A 14,515-nucleotide genomic window follows, 5' to 3' on the forward strand; every position below is an offset into this window, starting at 1 on the left:
ACCAGCTAGTTGTCTAGGTTGGTACCCAGGGCTGTCCCTGAATCAATGTGTCAGTGTATGCTACAGGGAACCATACACCAAAAATCCAGATCATTGCCCAGGATGCCTGAATTTTTGAGACTGAATGCTACTGAGAGTTTCAGTTTCTCCCCACTCCCACATCTCCCATATAATATCTCATTTGAACATCCAAGGGAATGATGAGAAATCATTGTAACCTAAAGGAATATTAGGGGACTAATTTATCTTTCAAGACAGAAGTTTTGGATTATTTTCCTAAATTATGATGGTGAAATAATTGAAGTAATTGAAAAAATAATGACTTTTAAAATTCCCAAACTTCACATCTTGCTTCATTGGATCTTTGGGTCTTTTGGAAGATGAGAAATATAATTTCCAGGAACAAAGAGGTAATAGGTCCCACTGTATATTGCTCTGGTCATAACACAACTGAAGTATTGTGTTCAGTTCAGAGCACTATATTTTGGGAAGTATATGGATAATTTGAAATGCATCCTGAGGAAACCAGGTTAGTGAAGAGCTTGGAGTCTTGATTATATAAGTATAATGTTGGCACATTGATCCTCATCATTTGAAGACCACCAGTAGGCTACATATCATTCTTCTTTCAGGATACTCTGAGAAACTTCAGGGAGGAGCAGTGTCTTTCCACAAATGGCTCCAGCCCCCATTAATAGTGTTCAATTGTAAGAATGTTTTCTCTATTCCCCAGTTCCATTTAACTACTAACACTAAGACTAGTTTTTACCAAAAAATATTACTTCAAAAAGCATAATCAAATATGCAAATTTATTTCCCCAATATATGGGACTTAATTTTCTTCTGTGTCCCTCTCTGGAGAGGTAAAGGGGATTAGGTTCATAACTTAACCTAGTTCTTATAGAATATACAGTCCCATTTTCAAGGCTTAAACCTCTTCAGGGTAAAGTCCCAGGCAACCTGGCTCCTTCAGGTTCTTCTGCCAGCTAGATGGCTCCAATATCCTGCTGGTGTCCTGTAAGGTGTCTATGGCCCAAATTCCCAGATCATTGGGGAATTGCTGCCAGCTTCTGAAATTGAGGACAAACAACACAGATCAGAGACCTGAAACTCATTTATTGTAGATGGAATAAAAGAGATAGAGTAGGAAAAAGTATTCCCCACTCCTGGTTCAGTTCATACCATTTATTTTGTGGGCAAACTGGGATCTTCACTCTTTGAAAACAGCAGGAAAGAATATGTAACAAAGAGCCTAAAAGAAAAAGAGAGCAGGAAAAAAAATCTCAGTTTTAAAGTTTTAAAGACAAAGCCTTTCCAGGCATTTAGTCAACAAAAGGAGGCTCCTTCAACCCATGCAGTAGGGGATATAAGAAGACTCCATGTTAGACAATCTGGTCATTGCCCATGAAAGCCTGGGACTGGTTTAAGGAGCTGGGGATGGTTCAGCTGTTCCTTTTAGGTTTCAGAGGATGGCACTAGACACAGTGGATGAAAAGTTGCAGAGACAAATTTATGCTTATGTTAAGAAACACGTCTTATCAAGAGCAATCTGTACTTTCAGTGGGCCGCCTTGAGAGATACTGAGTTTCCCCCTTTGAGCAGAAGCTGGATGACCACTTGTAAAGCAAGTTGCATTGAAATCCCTTTCCAGGGATGGGTTGGACTAAATAGCTGAGGTTCCTTGCAATACTTACACTCTGTGATTCTATAAAGTGGTTGCCTGAGGATAAAGCACAGACCACGACTATGAGGAATGGAATATAGCCTTTCTTTGATGATACTGGGGGGAAAGTGCCTTCAAGCTAAGGTAGAAGTGAGGGGAGAATGATGAAGAAAGCCTTATGGGTTAGGATCCAGCACTTTTCATAGGCTGAAAAGGTACAGCTTGACCAGGCTTGTCTAAAGATTCAATAAGATCATGCACATGGGCTGTTTAAGCACCATACAAACAAAAAGCAATATTATTTTTACTCATGGAATCATGTTTGGCCTTGTGCTCACTCTGATAGACAAGAACCTTTCACAGATACCTTGATTAAGGGCTAGCTTTTTTTCTTTATACATGTTTTGGGGAATGGGATTAGTTATAGTTGATCCTTTATGACTCCATTTGGGGTTTTCTTGGCAAAGGTATTGGTTTGCTATTTCTCTCTTATAGATTAATGTAAACAGAAGTTAACTGACTTCTTAGATCACACAGCTAGTATATGTCTGAGGCTGGATTTGAACTTGGGTCTTAGCTCAAATACTCAATCCAGTGTGCCACTTAAAAAGTTGTAACAAGAACAGTGTAAATGATGCTTCATTTCAGGGTGCCATATTCAGAGATTGTTGACAATACTTGCACTTCTTTGCCAGCAGAGAAACAGGACTTAACCACTAATTAGGAATAAATTTTTTTGGACTGTACTTCTGATTTCACTGGTACTAGAAACTCTCTCTACTAATGCAGTCCATTGTGTCAAAATGGATGGAGAGCTTGTCTGGGTTCAATTCCTATCTTTAACACATCCTGGCTCTAGACAAGTACCATACTCTGTTGATGTAACTCTCGAATATAGCAAGAACAATACATTAAAATATTAAGCTAAGAGGAGCTTAATTAACTCCCCACTTATCTGACTGTTGGAACTCCAAGTTGCCTCTCACCCACTATCCTATTCTGCCCCATCTCACAACTGGGGACTCACTTCATGCTACTTATTCTGGGTAGGGTTTATGGTTTTTACTTCATATGCAAAAATTCTTAGTTACTGGGACACTGGTTGGACTGGTGTTGAATTCCAGGTGCCACATTTTAATTTATTTTGAAGGCAATCGGGGTAAAATGATTTGGCTAGGTTCACAACAGCTAGTGTCTGAAGCCTCCTGCCTCCAAGGCAGGTTCTATATTCACCCGTCACCTAGTTGCTTCCAGGTGTGAGACTTTGACAAAAGTAGCATATTTAGAAAAGGATTATCAGGACGGTGGAGGATCTGTTTTCATATTTTATGAGAAATACTTGGAAGAATGGAGAGAAGATTTAGGGGATACACAGTAACTATTTCAGATATTTTAAAGGAAGAGGATTCATTTTGCATAGTCTCTGAGGGATGAATTATGAGTGATAGGTGGAAGTTGCAGGAAAACGTATTTCAGTTCAATTTAAGGAAGGTTTCACAATATGAGCAGTCTCCAAACAGAAGGAGATACCTAGTAAAACTATGCTGTCCCTATTGCCAGATATGGTGAAGCAGAACTCAGTTCAGTCATTAGACTTAGTAATGGCCTGTTTCATCATCTCCAAAGCTTAATTTAAAGTTGAAATTGGCCAGGGCTGTATGTCAGAAATGAGAACTAGTTGTGTCTTTAGGATTCATAGAACAATCATGGAGAGAGCACAGAAGGTGAGATTGTTTTTTGGAGGAGAAGAGGTACCTTGGTTCTGAAATGCTGGGAAGGAAGAGTCAGAGTATATAACACCAAAATGACATGTAGCTTGTGGGACTAGACTGACATCACGGTGAGGGAGGGAAGGGTGAAGATGGCAAGGGAGACCCCTGGCTGTCATGATGGAAGCCGTCACTTACGATCATCAATGACCCCTAGCCTGTCTTCCTGGTGGAGAGGCAGATTTTACCATCACTGTCTGCTCTCGATGCACTGGAATTCTTTTTGTTCCACTGAGACCCTGCCCCTGAAATGTCCCTTCAGGGAAGAAGTCTAAAGAAGAAAGGGTTATAAGGACACGTATAGCTGAGGGGGAGGATGGCTTTCAAAAATAGAAGAGGACAGAAGTAGCAAGCTACAGCCAGACAGCAGACTGGAAAAAAAAATTCAAAGGAAAACACATGAAGGAGGCAGGAGGAAGAGACTCTGGGGATGAGAGAAGTGTCACAAACAAGGAAGAAAGCATCAAAACCAGCTCTGCTTCATTAAGCTGTCTAATTTGAAGTAACATGTTCAGAAAATATGTGCACCAAGCCATCTAATGGATTTTACAAATTTTTATGGGCTACCAGCCACACAAATGCGCATGCTCTCTCTCTGTCTTTGTCTCTCTATCTCTGTGCTTCTGTCTGTCTTTTTGCCTCTATCTCTGTGTCTGGCGCGCTCTCTCTCGCTCTCTCTCTCTTTCTTTCTCTCTCTCTCTGTCTCTCCCTCCTTTCCTCCTTCCTTTCCTTCCTCTTTCCCTCCCTTCCTCTTTCTCTCTCTCCTTTCTCTCTCTCTCTCTCTCTCTCTCTCTCTCTCTCTCTCTCTCTCTCTCTCTCTCTTTCTCTCTCTCTCTCTCCCCTTTCTCTCTCCCCTTTCTCTCTCTCTCTCCACCTCCTCCCTTTCTCCTTCCCTCCATCCTTCTCTCTCTCTCTCTCTCTCTCTCTCTCTCTCTCTCTCTCTCACTGAGATCACCATTAGTGGATGGCAACAAGCAAATCATATTGCTAGAAACTGCAGCCTTAAATCGCATCTTTTCTTGGAGGAGAAAGAGGTCTTGGCTTCATTTACCTACAGATTTGATTTTATCCTTGACCTGAAGAATAAATCCTTCTTAGCCCCAGTCCTCCAGAACATTATAGGCTCTTGGGATCGTGTCGATTTCATGCAGACATAATGCTGGCCATCTTCGTTGCTATCATGAGATGGTGATTTGAAAATGTTGAGCAATTGATAATGAAGTTAAGACACACACTGCAACCAGCCACGATGGTCCTTGGTCTATCACATTTTCAGCTTAAATCACACACTTGAGAGAGTAGTTTTTAATTTCTGCATTTGGAGCCTAAACACGTATTAAAGCACCACAGATTGATACTGGGAGGCATGATATTAACCTGCTGGCCTTAACTTTTCTAATAAACCCAGCTGCCGTGCTGCAGATGTAACCTAGGAAAACTAGCTGACCTGGGGGTTCGTCATGCTACGTAATTAATGTGTGCTGGCCCCCAGCTCAAATTAATTTAATGATGAAATAAAATGCAAGAAATAATGCCTAAGCTCACATCAAAGGCACAAATTGGGTGGATTAGGCTGTATTATCTGACTTTTTTCTAGAGCACATTATGTTCATGGGAAAGTGGAAGCCGTGTTGGTTTCCGACTGGATTTTTCATTCAGCAGCTGTGTGACCAAAAGCAAATGTGCCCCTTCATGCCCTCTTTTATCACACTCTTCCAGTTCAGCTCCCAGGTTTGCTTTAAATGAAACCTTAACCCTCATTACCTATCAACAAAATGAAAATTTCCACACCTCAGAGAGTAGTTGCCTCAATTTTCAGCAACTATTTCTAATGCTGGACTTGCTAATGAAGCTAGTGATGTGCTCACCTAGTGTGAATGAACCAGTGGCACTCACCTAAGTCTGGGAGAGTGATTTTTACCCTATCACTACAGTATAAAGTGGTTTTAGAATCTGAGCTGTCTGTCCCTTATTAGCTGGATAACCTTAAAGAACTCACTTCTCACCAGACCTCAGTTTCTTCATCTGTATTGAAATTGTTGGGTGAGGTATGCATCTAAAATTCCTTCCAGCTCTAAAGATATAGCTCATAGAAATTATTGTACTTGAAAGTCTAGAGACCTCTTTGCTATGTGGAAAAAGCATTGGTCTGAGGTTAATAGATATAGAATCCAGCCTTATATATCAGATCTCTGGGAGGGGAAGGAGGAGGGATACCTAAGATAACTATGATTATGCAAGAAACAGAAGATAACTATAAAAAATTTTTTTTTATAAAAAGAGTGAGCAAAAATAAAGATGTTTTTTTTTTCCATTCAAGTCCATGGATTCCTTGAAATGTACTTATAAATTTCTTGGGAGATCTTGGACTGTAGGCTGATATATAGAGTATCTACAATGAAATACAAATAATGATTGAGACACTGAGAGTTAACAAAAAACAAAATTTCCTAAGGGCACAATAAAACCAATTACAAAGCCAACGGCCTTAGACCACTTTATACAAATATATTTAAAATATGGTTCATAAGAAATATGAGCTAGAAATCCTAATGTAATGAGACAAATTTGATCTCATTTATACCATTGAGATGGTGGAATTAGATCCATAATTGGAATATGGCTATGAAAACTTTTTACAAACTAAATTTTAAAAAGTGAGAATAACATTTTATGTGTGTGTGTGTGTGTGTGTGTATGTATATATACACACTCCTGTGAAGAAATCCAGAAACTAGAATGAGGAAACCTCATCAGGAAACCACTGAGTGAAGCTCAGTGGAGGTAGAAAACTATATAGTGATCAGAGAATACTACAGACCACCTGGTCAGAAAGAAGAAAATTCAGGAAATAGATTTCAAGTCTGGCACAGAGTGATGGGCACTTTAATTAACTAGACATCTGCTGGAGCTCTCTCTCTCTCTCTCTGTCTCAAGCAGAGAAACTAATAATTTATGAATTTTTCTTAATAATTTCATACTTCAAAAGATGAGGTTGCCAACAAGAGGAACTTTTATTCTGGATTTGATTCTTAATAACAAGGAGGAACTGTTTGACAAAGGGGGAAATGTAGGAACCTTCTTGGGAAGGGACCACCCCATTTGTCTAAAGAAGATCTGGAAAGTTTTAATGGATTAAAAGTTTGAAGAATCAATAGTGTGATTTAGCAGCCAAAAAAAAAAAAAAATGAGTGTGATCTTAGGTTGCCTTGAGAGGCCTTTCCAAGAATAAGAAGGTAATAGTCAAGCATTTAAATTAATAATTACTTTGCATTTATTAATAAATAAATATTTTTCATAGTGTTATTATGTATCTAGATGGACTGCTGAGAATACAAAGACAAAAATGAAGAATCCTTCTATTTAAATACCTTATATTCTATCAGGGAAACATTATGTAAACATAATAGTATATACAGAATGTACAAAGCAAATATAAGGCAATTTTCACACAACTAGCATGGGGTAGTAGAGGAAATCAGGAAAAATCCCATGTTTTTTACATGAACTAAACTTTGAAGAAAGCTAAGGTTTCCAAGAGGCAAAGATGGAAAGAATGCATTCAATGCAGAGGACAGATTCTGCAAAAGCATGAAGATTGAAGATAGATTGTAAAGTTGAGGAAAAGTGAGGCAGCTAGTTTATCCAGACTGTGAATAATGCATGAAGGGAGAGTAATTTATAACATGCTTATAACTCTGTTTTTTTTTTTTTTAATAAACTTTTTATTGACAGAACCCATGCCAGGGTAATTTTTTTTACAACATTATCCCTTGCACTCACTTCTATTCTGATTTTTCCCCTCCCTCCCTTCACTCCCTCCTCCAGATGGCAAGCAGTCCTATACATGTATAACTCTGTTCTAATCAGATCCCCATCTAGAGTACTCTGTTCAGTTTTGGTACCACAAATTAATAAAGATAACTAGAGATAGACCACAAGGAGGATGAATAGTCTTGAGGCCATGCGATTTGAAGCTCAGCTAAAAGAATAAAGCAGGTTTAGCCTGGAGAATATATTTAGGCTTATAATAATAATCATCTTCAATTTTTTTTAAGGTTGTCATGTGGAGAAAAAAATTAATCTATTCTGTTTGACCTCACCAGAGGCAGAACCAGAAGAAATTATTGGAAGTAACAAAGAAACAAATTTAGGTTCAACTTAAGGAAACTCTTTTAAACAATTAGAGCTATCCCAAAGTGGAAAGGCTTGCCTCAGTAGAGACTAAATGACCATTTCCTGTGTATATTATAATCAAGATTCCTTTGCAAATTTAGATTGAGGTAGATGGCAACTTAATAACCCTTTCAGTCCTGAGAATTTTGTGATGAACTGTATAAATATGAGATAATAAATTTTAGTATGTAGGGAATCTCCATGAGCTTTGTATGAATAAAAACAAACCAAATATCAATTTTTAAACATCTACTATGTATCAGTCATTGGGGATACAAATAAATAGCATATCTAATGCTACTAGGAGATGAAGCAACCAAATTTTTAAAAAAATTATTAAATGCTTCTATGTACATAATACTTTGTTAGGAACTAGGGATACAAATATCTAAATTCCTGTCTTGAAGGAGCATTTGCAGAATATTTGGTTCAAGGGATGACTATTTGCTTTTAAGTGAGCACAGCTCCATCATCATCATAAACTATTTAGTACTCAGCTGAGAAAGTCTATGTCCAGGGCTTTCTGTGTAATTTATGATAACAAAGCTACCATTTTGTCAAAGAATTACTGTCAGATGTGAGATCATTTTTGCTAATGTTTTTGTCTGCCTATATCTTAATTTTACCTGTGTTTTCTACCCAGTAAATTCCTTTATGAATATTTAAAAACATAATTGTCAATAGATTTTTTTCTTAGGCTAAATGATTACTTTCTGTTGTATAAGGTAAACTTCTGTACTAAACTATGTTTGTGTGTGTTCTTCCCTTCTCAAACCAGTTCAGATGAGAATGAGGTTCAAGTGTTGCATGCTCCCATTCCATTGTCAACTGTCTTGTATAAACTTTTCTTTTCATATCTCACTTAATTCCCTTATTTTTCTCCCCTGCCTTCACCTTCTTCTGCCTCCATTTTTCATTCTTCTTTTGAGATCATCCAAACATGATAGAATCATTGGCTAACTAGGTTCAAATTAGAGTCCAATTAGACTTCCTTTGAAACCCTTGGTGAAAAAGGTTCTGAGGGGTAATATTTATCCTCTCTTCATATAACAGTGTAAAGACTTTAAATTTGCTTGTTTTATCCCTTTGGGATTCTCACTGATGTTTTTCTTTTTATGCTTGAGTTCTATGTTTGGAAAATTTTTTTATTCAACTCTAGTCTTTTCATAAGGAATGCTTGAAAGTGCTCTATTTCATTAAATATCTAATTTCTCTCTGCAGATTATACTCAGTTTTGCTTAGTAGATTACTCTTGGCTGCAATCCTAGAATTTCTGCCTTCTGGAATATCATATTCCGTTTCTTTTTTTGGCAGTTGCTAAATCTTGTTTGATCCTGACTGCCGCTACATGGCACTTGAATTGTTCCTTTCTGGCTGCTTGTAGTATTTTCTCCATAATCTGGAAGCTCTGGATTTTAGATACAATTTAGATATAATATTTCTGAAAAAATTTATTTTGGGTTTTTTTACAGTAGTTTCCTAGTGAATTTTTAAAATTTTCTATTTTATTCTGTAGTTCTAAGATACCTAGGGGGTTTTCTTCCTAGCTTTTTTGCATAGCTATCATTTTTTTTTCTCATTTTCCCTCTATTTTACAAACACACACACACACACACACACACACACACACACACACACACACACTTTTTAAATTTCTTTAAATCTTCTGGATTTGTGTCCAATCTGGATTTTTCTTTGGTTTTGCTTGTAAACATTTTCAAGATATTTTCTTCTTCTGTGTTTCTGTCTTCAGCTTCCTTATCACCATAGTAGCTCTGGTTCTTTTTTGTTTGCTCATTTGTCCAGCCTCTTGACTGTAAGACTTTGTGCTAAAGCTGGGATCAGCACACTGTTGTAGGAAGAAGGAAAAAAATAACAAGCCCGAGATTCTATTTTTTAATGTCCTTCTGCTGCTTTCACAGTTTATTTTTGGAGCCTGTGATTTTTTGGTGTTTCAAAAGTGCTGTGATCTAGGGAGAAGTCTGTTCCCTGCTTTCCTAATCTAAGCCTTGCAAATTCATGACCTAACTTTGAGTCTGTTGGTTTGTATTCAGTTGAACTTCAGGAGATTGTTACTGGACTCAAGTGATAGCTCACTAGGGAGTTCTGCAGGTTCAGCGCAACTGAACTGCCAGCTCCCTTTGGTCCGGAACACTCCTGTTCTGGCTATTCTACTTCATACTTACATGTTAGACTAAAGGCTAGAACCAAGTCATCATTCTGCTCCTGTTAATTTCCAGAATTTGTATTCTATCCAGCCTTTGGCTAGGACCTTGCTTGCTCAGGACTGATCTTCTTTCCCTTATCTGTGATCAGAAACTGGGTAGGGGGTGATATATGGCACTCATTTCTGTACCTGATGCTAGTTCAAATATCCCTTGAAATATCTTTTAAGTTCTGGTGTCCCCTACACCAGCACCCTCTTGCCTTTCCTTTCTGGCTCTAAACATAGAAATGTTCCCCTACCCTACCCATCCTACTTTACTATTGCTTCTTCTGTCAATGTTATTGTATCATGTTCTTGGCTTGTCCCCTCCTCACTATCAGAAGATTTGTCTGTTTTTCTAAGCTGCTCTGGGCTAGAAAAAATGACTTACTGTGATTATTTTAGCTTTTCTGATCAATTCAGACTGGCACATTTTCTAGGTTGTTGTGGAGAAAATGTGCTGGGTAAGCTAAGTAAACATGTTTCTTCTCATTACACTATCTTGAATCTACCCCAAGAGTACTCTTGATAGACATACCCTATTGTGATGAGTTAGCACCCAGGGTACTTTAAAATCAGCCAGAGTCAGGATAAGCGAAAGTCCTTGACCTTTTTTCTTTGTGGAGGTGAACGGGAATGGCGATAGGAAATGAGAGCAATCACGACAGGAATCCGGCCAGGAGTGCCTCTGGCTCTCACACTCCACCCACCAAATCCTCCACCCAATCTCCTACACAAAACATCAACTTGCACAGAGAGTGGGTGGGGCCATTCTTTCTCTAAGCATATATTAATAGAATATTGTCCAATTGCTAATTAGCCATAAGTGCTCAGATTGGACCTCAGGGCATCTGCTCAGCTTCAGCTCATTATATCTCCTGCTTTCTTTTGTTTTAGAACACAGGTGGTCATGCCATCCCTGACCTCTCAGGGAGGTGAGAGCCCAAGGGGAGGTGATCACGCCCTTCCTGACTTCTCACGAAAGAAGGTAAAAACACCAAAAAGGAAGTGATCACCCCCTCCCCCCACTTCTCAGGAAGGGAGATGAAAAGCACCAAAGGGAAGTGGGGATTGCTAGTGGGTCTCTGGGCTGAAGGGTCTTATTAGAAACAAGTATGCACAAACCCATCAGCATGGGAGGTATTACACAAGCACACAGCCATAACTCAGAGGCTATTAGTGATGACTCTCCCCACAGTCAGTGTAGGCTTGATGTGGTGCAACAAACATGAATTGTACATGCAAGAAGTGATATAACAAACAATATAAATCAACATGGTGTTGTAAAAGATTTCCAGAAGTCCTAGAAGGAGGGTATGTAAACAACATTCACACATACGCCTTCTTCAGCAGCCAAGAGATAGTCCAAAACCAATGTATTGTCCATTGCTTCATGTGTCAGGAAATCCAATGATCCCTGCAAGTTTTTGAAGCCCTGCAACAGTTTTTTTTATGTGTTAAGGAATCCAATGATTCCAGCAGATTTTGAAGTCCTGCAACAGTCTTATTTCTCAGAAAATCCAATGATTCCTGAGGGTTTTGGAGTCCAACAATTTTTGATGTCCATGAATCAAACGCCATAACTGCCATGCTTTTTCAGTGGTGGGCACAGTTAGCAACAAACCACCTGATTGTTTCTTGGGTCTTTACCTTCATTTCAAGGGTCTGCTCCATTTCTCTCCGATGGACAAGGTGAATACAGCTTGTTGGCACCCATCTGATTCCTTCTCCATCTGTAGAGATACAAGCAAACCTTCTCCCCCAAGCAGTTAGCCTATCTGGTCCCTTCCATTCACCACTTTCTGGGTCTCTCCACATCACCTGGTGATTATCTAAAGATAGTGGAGCTGCTCGCACTGGACACTGCCCTTCCGGTGGGTTATAAAACCTGTCTGCCGGAGCCAGTGCATCTTGTCAAAAATCAAGAACTTAATAGTATAAAGGGTTAGATTTCGTAGTTCTCTAGGATTACCTGTGGCTCCCCCTTTCTTTTGTTTTTGCAGAAGTGTCTTAATGTCTCTGTTTCTCCTCTCTACTATTGCCTGTCCTTGAGGATTAAAGGGTATGCCAGTGGTGTGTAAAATCTTATACTGTGCACAAAAGTGTGCAAAATGTTTGGAGGTATATGCAGGTCCATTATCTCTTTTTATTGCTTGTGGCACACCCATAATGGCAAATGCTTGTGTGAGGAATTCAGTGACCACTTGGGCTGTCTCTTTTGCTGCTGGTATTGCAAAAGTGAATCCTGAAAAGGTGTCCACCACAATGTGGATAAAAGACAGGCGACCATAAATGGTCAAAGGATATGAACAGACAATTTTCAGATGATGAAATTGAAACTATTACCACTCATATGAAAGAGTGTTCCAAATCATTATAGATCGGAGAAATGCAAATTAAGACAACTCTGAGATACCACTACACACCTGTCAGATTGGCTAAGATGACAGGAAAAAATAATGATGAATGTTGGAGGAGATGCAGGAAAACTGGGACACTGGTGCATTGTTGGTGGAACTGTGAATGTATCCAACCATTCTGGAGAGCAATCGGAATTATGCCCAAAAAGTTACCAAATTGTGCATACCCTTTGATCCAGCAGTGTTTCTATTGGGCTTATATCCCAAAGAAATACTAAAGAAGGGAAAGGGACCTGTATGTGCTAAAATGTTTGTGGCAGCCCTGTTTGTAGTGGCTAGAAACTGGAAATTGAATGGATGCCCATCAATTGGAGAATGGCTGGGTAAATTGTGGTATATGAATGTTATGGAATATTATTGTTCTGTAAGAAATGACCAGCAGGATGAATACAGAGAGGCTTGGAGAGACTTACATGAACTGATGCTAAGTGAAATGAGCAGAACCAGGAGATCACTTTACACTTCGACAACGATATTGTATGAGGATGTATTCTGATGGAAGTGGATTTCTTTGACAAAGACTCAATTTCAATTGATAAATAATGGACAGAAGCAGCTACACCCAAAGAAAGAACACTGGGAAACGAATGTAAACTATTTGCATTTTTGTTTTTCTTTCCGAGTTGTTTTTTTACCTTTTGAATCCAATTCTCCCTGTGCAACAAGAGAACTGCTTGGTTCTGCACACATATATTGTATCTAGGATATACTGCAACATATTTAACATATATAGGACTGCTTGCCATCTAGGGGAAGGAGTAGAGGGAGGGAGGGAAAAATAGGAACAGAAGCAAGTGCAAGGGATAATGTTGTAAAAAAGATTACCCTGGCATGGATTCTGTCAATATAAAGTTATTATAAAATAAAATAAAATATTAAAAAAAAAAAAAGACAGGTGACCAAAAGATTTATAATGGGTCACATCCATTTGCCAGATTTCATTGGGTCTCAAACCATGAGAGTTCTTCCCTGGAGGCAGTGTAGGAGCATGGAAAGGAAGACAAGCCGTATAGGCTTTTACTATGCTCCTAGCTTCCTCTCTTGTTATTCCAAATTGTAAACGCAAAGCTCAAGCAGCCTGATGATATTTAGAATGAGATTCCTGGGCTTCTTGGAATAAAGGCGTATTGGCCAACACAGTTAAAAGGCTATCTGCCTTTGAATTACCATCAAAAATAGGACCTAGAAGTCCACTATGAGAGTGGACATGCAAGATATAAATCTTACCTGGATGCTTTCTCACTTGCTCTTGAAGTTTCTTAAAGAGCTGATATATATTAGAGGTTAAAAATTTTATTTGGGCTGTGGCAATTCTTTGTACCACACCTACTGAATAGGCTGAATCAGATATTATATTTATATCTCCTGGATAATAAATAAGAGCTAGAATGATTGCATACAATTCATTCTGCTGAGTGGACTGAAAAGGAGATCTGGCTACTCTCTTTATAGTTAAGTCACGAGAGTACACAGCACAAATACTATGTTTGTATGCCTCTGTAAAGATAGTTGGTCCTTTAAGAGGAACTTTAGAAACCTTTTCTTCAAGAATCTGTCGCCAATTATGTAATAGTCTGGTTATCTTTAATGGAGACCCATGTGTAAAATTTGGAGCCATGGCTAATAAAATTTGCCACTCTGGGATGGTCTCACAGCACACATTAATTTGTGCATTAGTATAAAAGGTGTATATTTTGTCAGGTCTTGTCCCAGATAATTATACTGCTTGCTTAATGGCCTTTAATAAAATTCTAACCACAAGCACTGGATAAGGAGTAAGGCTTTGTTCTGGTTGTGCTGGGAAGTTCACCCACTTTATCACTGTTTCCTTGATGAAGGACTGCTGTGGGTGCCTCTTGTGTTGCAAAAACTGATATTTCCAAAGGTTTTTGAGTGACTCTTTCAACCACATTGGATAAAACCAGTTCAACTTCTCTCAAAGCCTTTTGAGCTTCTTTTGTAAGCTGATGTGGTGAATTTAAAGCACTGTCTCCTCTTAAAATGTCATATAACAGTTGCAATTGATAGGTAGTCAAGCCTAACACTGATTGCCTCCATTGGATATCTCCTATCAATTTCTGAAAGTCATTTAAGGTGTTTAGTTTCTCTGTTCTTAAGGAAAGTTTTTGTATTCTAAGCACCTTAGGGTATACTTTGTATCCTAAATATTGAAAAGGAGCATGTCTTTGAATTTTTTCTGGAGCTATGTGCAATTGGTAGTTCCTTAGTGTTTCTATGGTCTTTTGTAGACATGCTTCTAACATTTGTTCCTCAAGAGCAC

At 38.6% G+C, this 14,515-nt stretch overlaps 1 long non-coding RNA gene across 1 annotated transcript; it reads right to left on the reverse strand.

Annotated features, from left to right (window-relative positions):
• Nucleotides 1–791: 791 nt before the first annotated feature.
• On the reverse strand, nucleotides 792–13,635 carry LOC127562357 (uncharacterized). The gene is made up of 3 exons (XR_007953660.1): nucleotides 11,465–13,635; nucleotides 1,183–1,252; nucleotides 792–1,070 (listed from the first exon to the last, which is right to left on the reverse strand). It is a non-coding gene; the product is annotated as an uncharacterized LOC127562357 (long non-coding RNA).
• Nucleotides 13,636–14,515: the final 880 nt, after the last annotated feature.

This window comes from Antechinus flavipes, chromosome 4 (genome assembly GCF_016432865.1).
Source record: "Antechinus flavipes isolate AdamAnt ecotype Samford, QLD, Australia chromosome 4, AdamAnt_v2, whole genome shotgun sequence".
Classification (NCBI taxonomy): Eukaryota; Metazoa; Chordata; class Mammalia; order Dasyuromorphia; family Dasyuridae; genus Antechinus; species Antechinus flavipes.